Source organism: Lytechinus pictus, chromosome 15, assembly GCF_037042905.1.
Source record: "Lytechinus pictus isolate F3 Inbred chromosome 15, Lp3.0, whole genome shotgun sequence".
NCBI lineage: Eukaryota > Metazoa > Echinodermata > Echinoidea > Temnopleuroida > Toxopneustidae > Lytechinus > Lytechinus pictus.
This window is the reverse complement of record NC_087259.1, coordinates 15,455,759-15,467,367: the sequence shown is the minus strand read 5'-3', so window position 1 is coordinate 15,467,367 and position 11,609 is coordinate 15,455,759. Positions and strand designations below refer to the sequence as shown.

The following is an 11,609-nucleotide window of genomic DNA, read 5'->3' as shown; positions in this document are numbered from 1 at the left end:
CAGCCAGGATGTGCATATAACTGATTTTTAACTTTCTTATTTTACATCCGATTTTGATGAAATTTTCAGTATTATGCTTGATGCATGTTTCTCTTTTTAATCAAATCAACTTTTTGTTGGGGTGGACTTATCCTTTACCTTTGCCATTATGGCAGCTACCATGGAAACCACGGTTATGATTGGCTGCTGAGCCTTGTAACCATTATAGTTGCCCGGGGTAGTTGCCATTATGGCAAAGTTACAACAGTTGCTAGTCTTTTAAGAACCGGGCCCCTGGTCTATCAACATTATTGTGGAAGAGATAAAATCATAAAGCGTAAATTCGAGCGGTTAATCTATTTATTCGGGTGGGGGGGGGGGGTGATCTATATGTTTCATCTCCCACTTGAAAAGTATGACATCACGGATCTACACCATTGTTTAGAGCAATGTGAACTAAGTCATGAATCAGAAACATATCATTATGACTGAACCCTTATGTTTGCATTGGGATGGTACAATAGAGAAGTGACGGGAAACATGGAATGCAGCTCTGCATGACTATTTCTTTACAAGCGATATGGGTAGCAAATCAGGATTCAGTAAATTAATCAATTAAAATCTTGAAATCACGCAAACTTCTTTGTTTTAAAATGCAAAATCGATTCATAACGGCGTTGTAATATTTAGTAACATTCTGTTCGATACACTCCGTTATGAATTTTGCTTTGAATAAGTTCTTTTATACCATAGATTCACTTCATGTAAAAATTGTCTGAAGCCAAAGACTATAGGCTTGACCATGCATGGATGCCATTCAATTTCGCTGAATAGGTCTTTGTGTGTGGGTGTGTGTGTTGCACCTATTGCCTGACATATCATACAGTGTATAAAATAACATAGGCTAGATGGTGGAGTAGCAAGATGGTGGTTTCAGCGACGAAACGCTTTTCGTTGTTTGCGGAGAAAAATCTTCTCACAGAAATTGCATCCGATGATAGTTTGTATCTGAAGAAGCTGAATAGGGATGAAACAGGTTAGTTATATATTTGAGCCTAATATTGCTTATTTCATAACCCCCAAAATTGCTTCTTTAGTGTTTTTAAAAAAGCCACGAGTTCGTATAAGATTGTGTGTGGACCATGCTTTCAGCGAGCAGTTGCTGAGATGTTGTGCAGTTGGTTCCATGACATTTCATGCCGCGGCGACAATTGCTCCGATGGAAAATTCACACATTGAGCCAAACATAAAACCTATTCTCCAAAATTAAATAAACCTTAATCCTTACTTTAGTTATTCTAAACCAAAAAAAATCCATTTCGATTCTAACTCTGACCCTAAGTTCTGAGATATTAAGACTGTAGCTGCAGCAATTGTCGCAGGAGCAAAATTAATGTGTCACTGAATCTGGTTAATTCACAGAGCAAGGAACAGCAACGTAATATGGCAATATGAAATGTGTTTATTCAAACACCTTTATACTTTTTAGAGAAACGGGGTACAAAAATGATCCCATTTTAGAGCAACTATTAAGATGATTGAGTATTAAATATTGAATATCAAAGAACTAAACCTTATTAGTACCACGCATGTCCAGTGGCGTAACAGGGGGGGGGGGGCAGTCCCTTATCCCCTACTTGGTTAGTCTTGAGGACTCCATGATGATGTCTTTTTAAAATAATTTGACATATAGAAGTATGTCAAATTATTTTAAAAAGACATCATCATGGTGTCCTCAAGACTACTTCTTGGCAAACTTTGCCGTGAAAATAAAACAAAAATTAGGATAAGGGGAAAGGAAAGAAAAGTCAGAGGGAAGGAGAGAACATGTGAGAATGAACAAATCACACCCGGAATGATACTAAACGAGTGCAAAAAGAAATACAGGGATGACAAAATAGGACGTGAAAGGGTGTAGGAAGAGGAAAATAGAAGAGAGGCAGAAATAAACATGAAGATATGAAATGAAGGTAAAAAGAATGAGAATGGGCTAGGAGAAAAAGCTGAAATTCAAAATGAAGTTAAAAAGAAAGAACAAAAATATATCCGGGCTGCCGAGGATAAAGATTGGAATGACGTGATATAGCTTGCTGAATTTCATGCAGTAACTGTCACAATCAGGATTTTAGAAAATTACTGGACTTTAGAATAAAACTATATTTTTATTCGGATTACCTTTATTTCGACATACCCTAAATCATGCGCGTATCCGGGGAAAGGGCGTGGAGGGGGAGATTTGACGCGAAAGTAAGGGCTGCCAAATTAGTTGTGAACTCGGGGATGGGAGGGCACCAAATTTATCTTTAATTTAGGGGTACAATTTTTATCTTAAGCCTGAGGGGTTTCAATTCTATTTCAAGTGGGGGAGGGGGGAGAAGTGCCAAAATGGTATTCACTTCCGGTCCTTGCCCCCCCCCCCCCGCCCGCCCCCTCCCCATTGAGAAGCCCCCAAAATATTTTCAATGGAATTTGGCATGCATAGGTGAGTGAGGGCTTTATGGTCTTCATCATCATCGTCATCCTTGTCCTCATCCCCATCATCATCATCGCCGTTACGTATTTTTAAATGACGCTGATAGTCTATAAAATTTATGATCATTGTCTTTATTTTATAAGGATGTATTAGCATGTTAAGTGATAAGCAAGTAAGTTATATTTTTCTAACTTTCCTCCCTCCAATTTCTGCAGATTCAAATCAGTAATCTCGAGAAACACAGAGAGGGGAATCGACGTTGAAAAGGTTGACAGTTTCGTCAAAGAAAGACAGAAGTTAAGATTGATCATGACAGTCACCCTGAAGTAAGTACCTTTATTTTGACCTCTGACCTATTATAGATAAACATGTTTTGGGGTCATGTCCGTCTGTTCGTTCTTGTTATTATAAACAAATCCAAGTTTATCGGAGTAATGATGATGAGATGAAATGTTTTATCCCCAACCATAGAGATTGTGTTATACTGACTCTGAAGGGCGTACCCTCATGCTGCTGTTAAAGGAGGGGGGGGGGGGCGGTACTCCGGACTGAAAATGATTATGTCTGAATAGAGTAAAGTCCACCGAGCAAAATGCTGAAAATTTCATCAAAGATCAGATAACAAATAATGAAGACAAAATATTGAATTTTAAAGTTTAGCTACATTTTGTGAGGACAGATATCTGCATGTCTGGGGGGGGGGGGGGGCTGATCTTAACCCATCTCGCTGGGCTGGCAAGTAAAATAAAGTAATGACCTACACTCTGAAGCCAAACCCACATTACCTTCATCTTATGGTGAACTTTTTTGTGGAAAATAATGTTTCGGTACCAAAATGACCTTCATTTGGTAGCAAAATCCCTATTTTTTCATTTTGGATCGTCAAATTTCTTGGTACCAAAATGACCTTCATTTTTTAGTGAAGTCCCTCTTTTTTTGCTTGTCTTTTCAAACCACCTCTTGGAAAAAAGCTAGATCCGCCCCTTATTGAGCATCAAGAATTCTCTTTAGCTTTGGCAAATACCCCCACCCCCATGAAAATGCTGTTGTCACTTTTCTAATTCATGATTATAAATTTTGCAACTTTATATCAAATTCTATCTTGATTAGCTGCCCGATAAAAATAAAATATCTACTTTTTTCGTTTTTTATATTAAACCTATTCCAGAGCATGAAATCGGCTGAAAATTTCAGATGACCCTTTTCTATAACTTTTTTTATATTCAACTACTAACTGTGTGAGATAACTGCTCGAATGATTGTTAGGGTTTTTTACAAAGGAAACTAAAAGCATCGCTGAGAGAGGGCGCTACATATCTCAGATTTGAAGATTTTCATCTTAAAAAAGAATCCTCATCCCATTATTGGTCATTCATCAAAGCTTTTGCCTGGCTTTAAGACAATCGAGAATAGGAACAAAAATGAGGACCATATTTTGACAGGTAGATAGAGAAGACAAAAAGCTAAAATCTCCGGGATGGGGATGGGGCTATTAATTGGTGAAACACCAGAGTGTCCTTTATCCTAGTTATAATTTTTTTTTCTTTTTTACTGATCTTGGTCATGTTGGTTGCAAAAGTGATGATTTGAAAATCACCAAACGTGTGTGGGGGTTGTGGGTGTATGTGTTTGTTGTGTCTTTATTATGGAACATGGGATAAAAACAATATCAAAAAGTTTACACAGAATTATTCTAGGTTTAGAATGACTATTAATAATGACACATTTTAAGATTGTTTGAATGAAAAAGGCCCTATGTAACCAGGGATGAATTAGTTCTCCAGAGTGCCAACTTGTAACCCCCCCCCCAAAAAAAAAAAAAAAAAAAAAAAATCTTCATAATATTGCAACTGGAATTTTACCAACGTTGATGTGGAAATGGTCTTTATACAATTAAATGATAATTAATTGTGGATAGTTTGTCTATTTATTTTGTTCGATATGTGATTAATCACAATTTGGTCTACAACATATCATGGGTCTAACACCCGATTAGTCTATTACCACTCTGCCTAATGCCAATAAGTCTAGGTTTAATTTAGCCTTATTACCATTTCGGCTGCATATGATTTCGTGTAAGTGCCACTTAATCTAATCATTTTGGTATTATGGGTAACAAATATTTAGGACCTTTACACCATACATTACTTTTAGTCTTTTATTAGATAAAGTAATTGCATTTTACTATGTTCTTGTTTACAGTTTTCATTGGAATTGAGGAATTAAGGAGTAAAAGTGAATACAAGCGACATTCCTACAAAGAACTTTGTTTCTGCTTATTTTGAACCCGACTACAATCTCAACTACACACTCCTAGCCCAAATCCATCTCTGTTAGGGTGTCTGCATGAGAGGCAAAATTTCGCTTCAGGAAAGCCGACAGTGTCTCAATGTGCTTCAGAAGACTTTTTACAGCAGTTAGCTAAACTATATATTTACTGAGATTTAATACTATCAAGGGCTTGAGATGCTGAATCGCTTAGCTTTATCTTCATTCGACAAAAAAAACTCTTCACTTATCTTTTGCCTGAGAGATATTATTTTCACTGGAGAACTTCGCCAAGACTAATCCGAATCTCACGCGAGGTTCGTTGATAGGTCTCTGGTCGGTTGTTCTACCCTTCATCTGTCGATTTGAACTCAATAATTTGGTGAATATTTGCTGACAGACATGTTTGTGGACCTTTGGAAAGAGACTTTTTCACTGGATCTTGAAATGGAAATTTGTTTTTGTGGTGATGTTAATTTGGACATGGATTGTCGGCGAGAACGGATGGGAATGCTGAGACTGAACAAAGGTTCCTGTATGAGTGAGTCCTTTTACCCGCAGACCAATACATCAATATCACTTAATGATCTTAATGAAACTTTGAAATTTATTGAGATGGGTCGTAAGTTTAGGTTTATTGCCAGGATCGTAGAGTAAGTTATGTAGGCTTGATAGGACCCCTCCCCTTTGTAGGCGCCTGAAATTAAGCCTAAAAATTTAAGTAGCCATATCAAGAAGATTGCTGTGTTGTCACCTGCGGGTAATCAAATTATTTTGAAAACAATGTTTGTTTGCCGAAAGCTTTACAACTTAAAAAAAAAAAAAAGGTTGTAAGGCTTTTTCCCCCGACAAATCTCGAATCGTTCGTTTACTTCTGGGGCCCGTTTCATAAAGAGTTACAACTGTTGTAGCTTTGTCATTATGGCAACTACCATGGCAGCAGCTAATCAGAATTAAGGTTACCATGATACTTGCTATAATGGCAAAGTTACACCGGTTGAAACTCTTTATGAAACCGGCCCCTGATTCTTTTCGAAACAGTTAAGATGATTTCCAACGCCAAGATTCGGCAGACGTAATCACCTTAAATGAGAGTGGGGGCGCCGTGGTCTAGAGGTTCAGACTCTCGTCTTTCAATCAAAAGGTCGTGGAATCGAATCCCAGCCATGGCGTGTTTTCCTTCAGCAAGAAATTTACCCAAATTGAGCTGCACTCGACCCAGGTGAGGTGAATGGGTACCCGGCAGGATTAATTTCTAGAATGCAGAGCGCTGGAAACGGCAGCTCAAGCTAAAGCCGGGGTAATAGTAATAGGGCGCCTCTGATCTAAATAGTTGGCGCTATATAAATGACTATTACTATTATATTTATTATCGATAATCGATAATTCAGACGTAAATCATTTTCGCATCGGGACATCACGTTGTCCTTATCGAAATATCCGTTCGTTCCGTTCGTACGCTTGAACAAGGTGAGTTGAATTCCAATGATTTTGTTATTATTTTTGCAGTTAACAGGTTTGATTATTATATAATCATTTATTTTTTATTTTACTAGTCTGATTATCATACGAAAAATATTTGGATTCAGCACTCGGTCACATAGTTTCTAAGCCCGTGGACAATCATTCCTCCACTCTAGAATGAGTGCGACTAGATGGCTCATGAAGAATATTGTGAGATGGTAGTGTAGCTATACTGAGTCGAAAAGAACCAATATATGTTAAGACAAAAAGTGGATGAAAATAGAGTAGCATTCAACATCTTGGGATATCTTATCTTACAAATATGATAAATGTGGATATAACTGTCGTAATTCTTGTGTGGCAATATTGAACATGTTGAAGAGATAACGATCCCACACCTACGGTAATATAGATATCGTTAATTAACTGTCCTAAATAGGAAAGGGGCCAATGATGTTTACGAAAGACAGAATGATAACGGTCTTTGACTATCTTGCATCATCAGAATAGGTCTACTTCTGTTAATACTCCTCGCTTAAACATTAAAAAGTAGAAAAGTAAAGATCTTAACGACGATTTTATCATGATAGTGATTTAATGATTGTTGTCAAGTGAACAGGACAATGAATTTCGTGTCATATTTTCTATCTAGCTCGTAGGAAATATCGACCTAACATCACAAAGGATTGAAAGATGGAGATTATAGTTATCTGGTGAAATGGAATTACCATTCATTCAGTTTCGCATCTTAGATCTAATGAGCATAGTCTATTGTTTGACAATGCTTTGTTACCACATTAATGAGATCTATTTGTAGCTTTACATTTTATTATTCAATTCTTACATTGCAGTAAATGGATTGTGTCATTTTGTTTCGACAATATTTTTTTAGCGGAACCACAAAGTCCCATACACGTAATACACGTATAATGACATTTCATGGTATTCACTCAAATAACAGTAGATTCTAGATAGGAAGGAGTATTGAGACAAAAAAAATACCGTAAGGGAAAAATGATAATCATCAGACTAGCAGAAACATAGGTCTATTGATAGTTCACTGCAATTACATATCAGCCTACCAATACATGAGATTGTCTTGCGTCAGAAAAGGTCTAAAGTTATGTTCATACACCGAACTGAAACAGTAAAAAGTAGAAAAGCAAAATAATCTTAGCAACGATGCAACAAATATAGGTCTAACATTATCAAAGATGGCAAGATTATAGGGTTATTTAATATCTCGTGAAATAGATCTAATGAGAGGATCAATGTGCTAAAATGGCTGTTACATTAATGAGAACTATGTGTAGCTTTATATTTTTATCATCATTATCAAAGCCAACGAATTTCATTAACATCGTTTCTTGTTTATGTTTCAGGTTTGGAATGCCCAAAATATGTAGACAGATTGATACGGAAGACTTTGGACTTGAGACTGTAATTGGAAAAACCCGCACGAAAATGGAAAAAATTCTGCCAAGTGTCGATTATCTTCTTCACTTCAATTCAAGTTTATTTTTACGATCTGATTATAAATACAGGAGAGACAATTGACAAAAGGAGCAATGTAGCAATATCACTTCATGATATTTATGAAACTATGAATTTTACTGATGTGGGTTGTGAGGTTAAGTTTAATGCCAGGATTTGTAGGAGAAAGTCATACATTATAGGGTCCCGGTTAGGCGCCTGGCTTAAGCTTGATCTTAACCTTTGTCGGTAAAATGTATTACTTCACATCACGAAGATTGCTGCGTTGTTACATAAACGCTAGTGATGTTCTCATTCGAGACTTTCGAAAAAGCGGTTGATGTTGCGTCTTTTTATCTGCAATCGTTATGAGCATTCTGCCTTCTGAAGGTTGACTGGTAAAAAAAATCTAAAGCTATTCGGCTATCGAATCGTTCATTCGCTATTCTATATTGATTTCGGCGTTTAGTCAATGATCTTGCACGGTTTCGTTCGTTTTATTTATAATGGTAAGTTTACTTTTACTAGTTTTGATAAATTAGGTCTATGCCATGTGTAAATAGCTTTATATTCGACTCCAACATTGTAGTGAATTCGTATGAATTTTTTGATTTTGAATGAAACCAAAGTCCCATGCACGTAATCCAATAAAAGCTTGATACTTATTTAATTAATTACCATGAATTCTAGATAGGGATAGAGGCTTGGGCTTTAGGCGAACAAATACGAAGAGAAAATGATTATCATTAATCAGACTAGCAGCAAGAGAGTTCTACTAACAGTAACATGTTTTTTTTGTTGTTGTTGAAAGTTTACGACAAAATCGGACAAAGAGGGGTTTGATAGGTAAGATCGGGCGAAAATGACTATCCATTAATTTCATGCCATTATTTAGATCTAACGCTCAAAGCCATTTTCAAAGCCAATGGATATCTTAACATTGTTTCTTCTTTCTTTCAGGTTTGGAATGCATGCCCCGAATATCTACACACGGTTTCGATAGAATCTCGGCTCGTAGACTAGGAAAAACCAGCACGAAAATGAACAAAAATCTGCGCGAGTCAATTGCATGGGGAACAATACAGCAATATCATTTCGTGATATTTGTGAAACTAGGAATTTTATAGAGATGGCTTGTGAGGTCAAGTTTAATGCCAGGATTCGTAGGAAAAATTCATACATGTAGGGTCCCTGTTAGGCGCCTGGCTTAAGCTTGATCTTAACCTATGTCGGTAAAATTTATTACTTGACATCACGAACATTGCTGCGTTGTTTCTTAAATGTTACACTTTTTGGTCAGACTCTTTCGATAAAAGAGTTTATTTTGCGCCGTATTTGCAATCCGCCTTCTGATGATAAATATTTGACTAGTAAAAAGTCAAGTGTTAAGCTATTCGGCTATCGAATCGTTTGCTATTCACTCGCACGATCATTATAGGCATATATCGTTCTCGGCATTTATTCGATGGTCATGCACCGTTTCGTTCGTTTTAATTATAGTGGTAAGTTCAATTTTATTACTTTTCATCAATTAGGCCTACATAACGCATATTTAACTTTATACTCGTTTCTTTTTCAATTCAATTCAATTCAAATAAACATTTATTTTCTTCCATTTCAAAACATTTTTCATAAACATTAGTTCATACAAAAATAAAATTGTTATGAGGAATATAAATATGTACATGTTTGGTATAAAGAAGAAGGCGTATACCCTAAAAGCCGAGGCTTGTGACGGGATACGCCTATTAGTAGAGCGGATTAGCCGAACAATTGTGCAAATTATGACTAAAGCATGAAACTTTCACAAGTATTAGTATATGCCGTAAGATTTATTTTAAAGATGGGAGGTAAATTTATAAATGCCATTTTCGGCCGTTGCCATGGCAACGGATTAATTTCTCCAAAATAACATGCATTCCCATGTAAATGGTAAATAAACATGATATAGATGACCAAAATGATAATTTTCAGGCTCCCAATTGAATACATATGAAATTTAGAAATATTCAAGATCATCAAGAAAGTTCCAATTGGTCCGTTGCCATGGCAACGGCTTGTTTTTCCCCAGAAAAGTAAAAATTTTGATTAAAAAAACGTTGTAGAATATGATTTATCTTTAATTTCCCCTAACTTTACAGTGCTTATCGAAGATATTTTGGTTGCTAAATGTGTAAATTACATCTCAAGCCATTGCCATGGCAACCAAATAACATCTAATTTACAAAAATAACATGTTTGACAAGACAATGGACAGGTGGAAAATACAAGTGGAATTAACTTAATCTGTATGCTTAAGATTTGACCCCCTCATTTGAACAAAAAATACAGAAAGTGTTCTGCAGGAGTTCTTTATAAAGATAAAAATTAATGTTACCTTGGTAAAGCTTGAATTAAATTTAAAAATAAACAATTTTGCAAAGGACCTGTTGCCATGGCAACATCTTATTTCCCTCTAGAAAAGTAAAAATATTGATAAAAATGTAAAATACATGTACAGTAAGATCATCATTCCATTTTCCCTAATTTCAAGGTACTAATCGAGATATGTTTGTGACTAAATTTTATAAATATAACATCTTAAGCCATTGCCATGGCAACCAAATAACATCTAATTTTTTAAAAAAGTGGATGATAAGGTTAAAAACAGGTGAAAGATACAATGAATATTAACTTAATGTGCATACGTAAGGTCTGACCTACTCAATTAATTTAGGGGAAAATAATACAGTCAGTGTTCTGCATGAACTAAATTAGAATGATAAACATTGATGTTGCCTTGGTAATACTTGAATTCAACAATAAATATCAATATTCAAAATGGCCTGTTGCCATAGCAACAGATCATTTAGTATCAGTTTTGATTAAAAAAGGGACTGTAGAATCTGATTTTTCTTGCATTTCCCCTAATCTTTGTGTGCTAAACATCGATATGTTTGATGCAAAATGTATAAATAACATCTGAAGCTATTGCCATGGCAACCAGAATACCAGATAATATCTAATACTAAAAAATAATGATTTGGATGACAAGATTTTGGACAGGTGGAAAATACAAATACAAATAACTCAATAAGCACTGTAAAATTAGGGGAAATTAAAGATATATCATATTCTACAACTTTTTTTCATCAAAATTTTTATTTTTCTGGGGAAAAACAAGCCGTTGCCATGGCAACGGACCAATTGGAACTATCTTAAAGATCTTGAATATTTCTAAATTTCATATGTTTTCAATCGGGAGCCTGAAAATGATCATTTTGGTCATCTATATCATGTTTATTTACCATTTATATGGGAATGTATGTTGTTTTGGAGAAATTAATCCGTTGCCATGGCAACGGCCGAAAATGGCATTTATAAATTTACCTCCCATCTTTAAAATAAATCTTATGGCATATACTAATACTTGTGAAAGTTTTATGCTTTAGTCAAAATTTGCACAATTGTTGTGATTTTTGGAGCTAATCCGCTCTACTATATAGACAGAAATACAATACAAAATACAATACAATTATAGGTAAATACATTGTTGTGAACCTGTATTATTTTTTTCTAAGTTTGATTGACAATATTTTTGTACACAACCAAATTCCCATGCATGTAATAAAGTGATATGACGAGAGCTGGTTTTCACTCAAATTAAAGTGGATCCCAGATAGGAAAGAAGTTGAAGGCAAATACAATACAACAGAAAAAGACAATCATTAACAAGACTATTGGCAAATAGGCCTACCAACATAAAAAAGGATGATTATTGTGATCAGGTGAAAACGATAATTAATATTACGTCATAAGTTAGATCTAGTGACCATTATCAAAGTTCAGAGTCATCATCAATGTCAACAAATTCGATTAACATGGATTCTCTTGTTTTGTTTCAGGTATGGAATGCCCTTAATATCGGAGATGGAATTTTTTATCGGCCTACGAATGATAGGTAAATCCGCGT

At 35.5% G+C, this 11,609-nt stretch overlaps 1 long non-coding RNA gene across 1 annotated transcript; it reads left to right on the top strand.

The window, feature by feature from the left end:
* Positions 1 to 904: 904 nt before the first annotated feature.
* On the top strand, positions 905 to 5,208 carry LOC135156791 (uncharacterized). Its single transcript, XR_010295822.1, has 3 exons — positions 905 to 1,015; positions 2,668 to 2,778; positions 4,655 to 5,208. It is a non-coding gene; the product is annotated as an uncharacterized LOC135156791 (long non-coding RNA).
* The last annotated feature ends 6,401 nt before the right edge of the window (positions 5,209 to 11,609 follow it).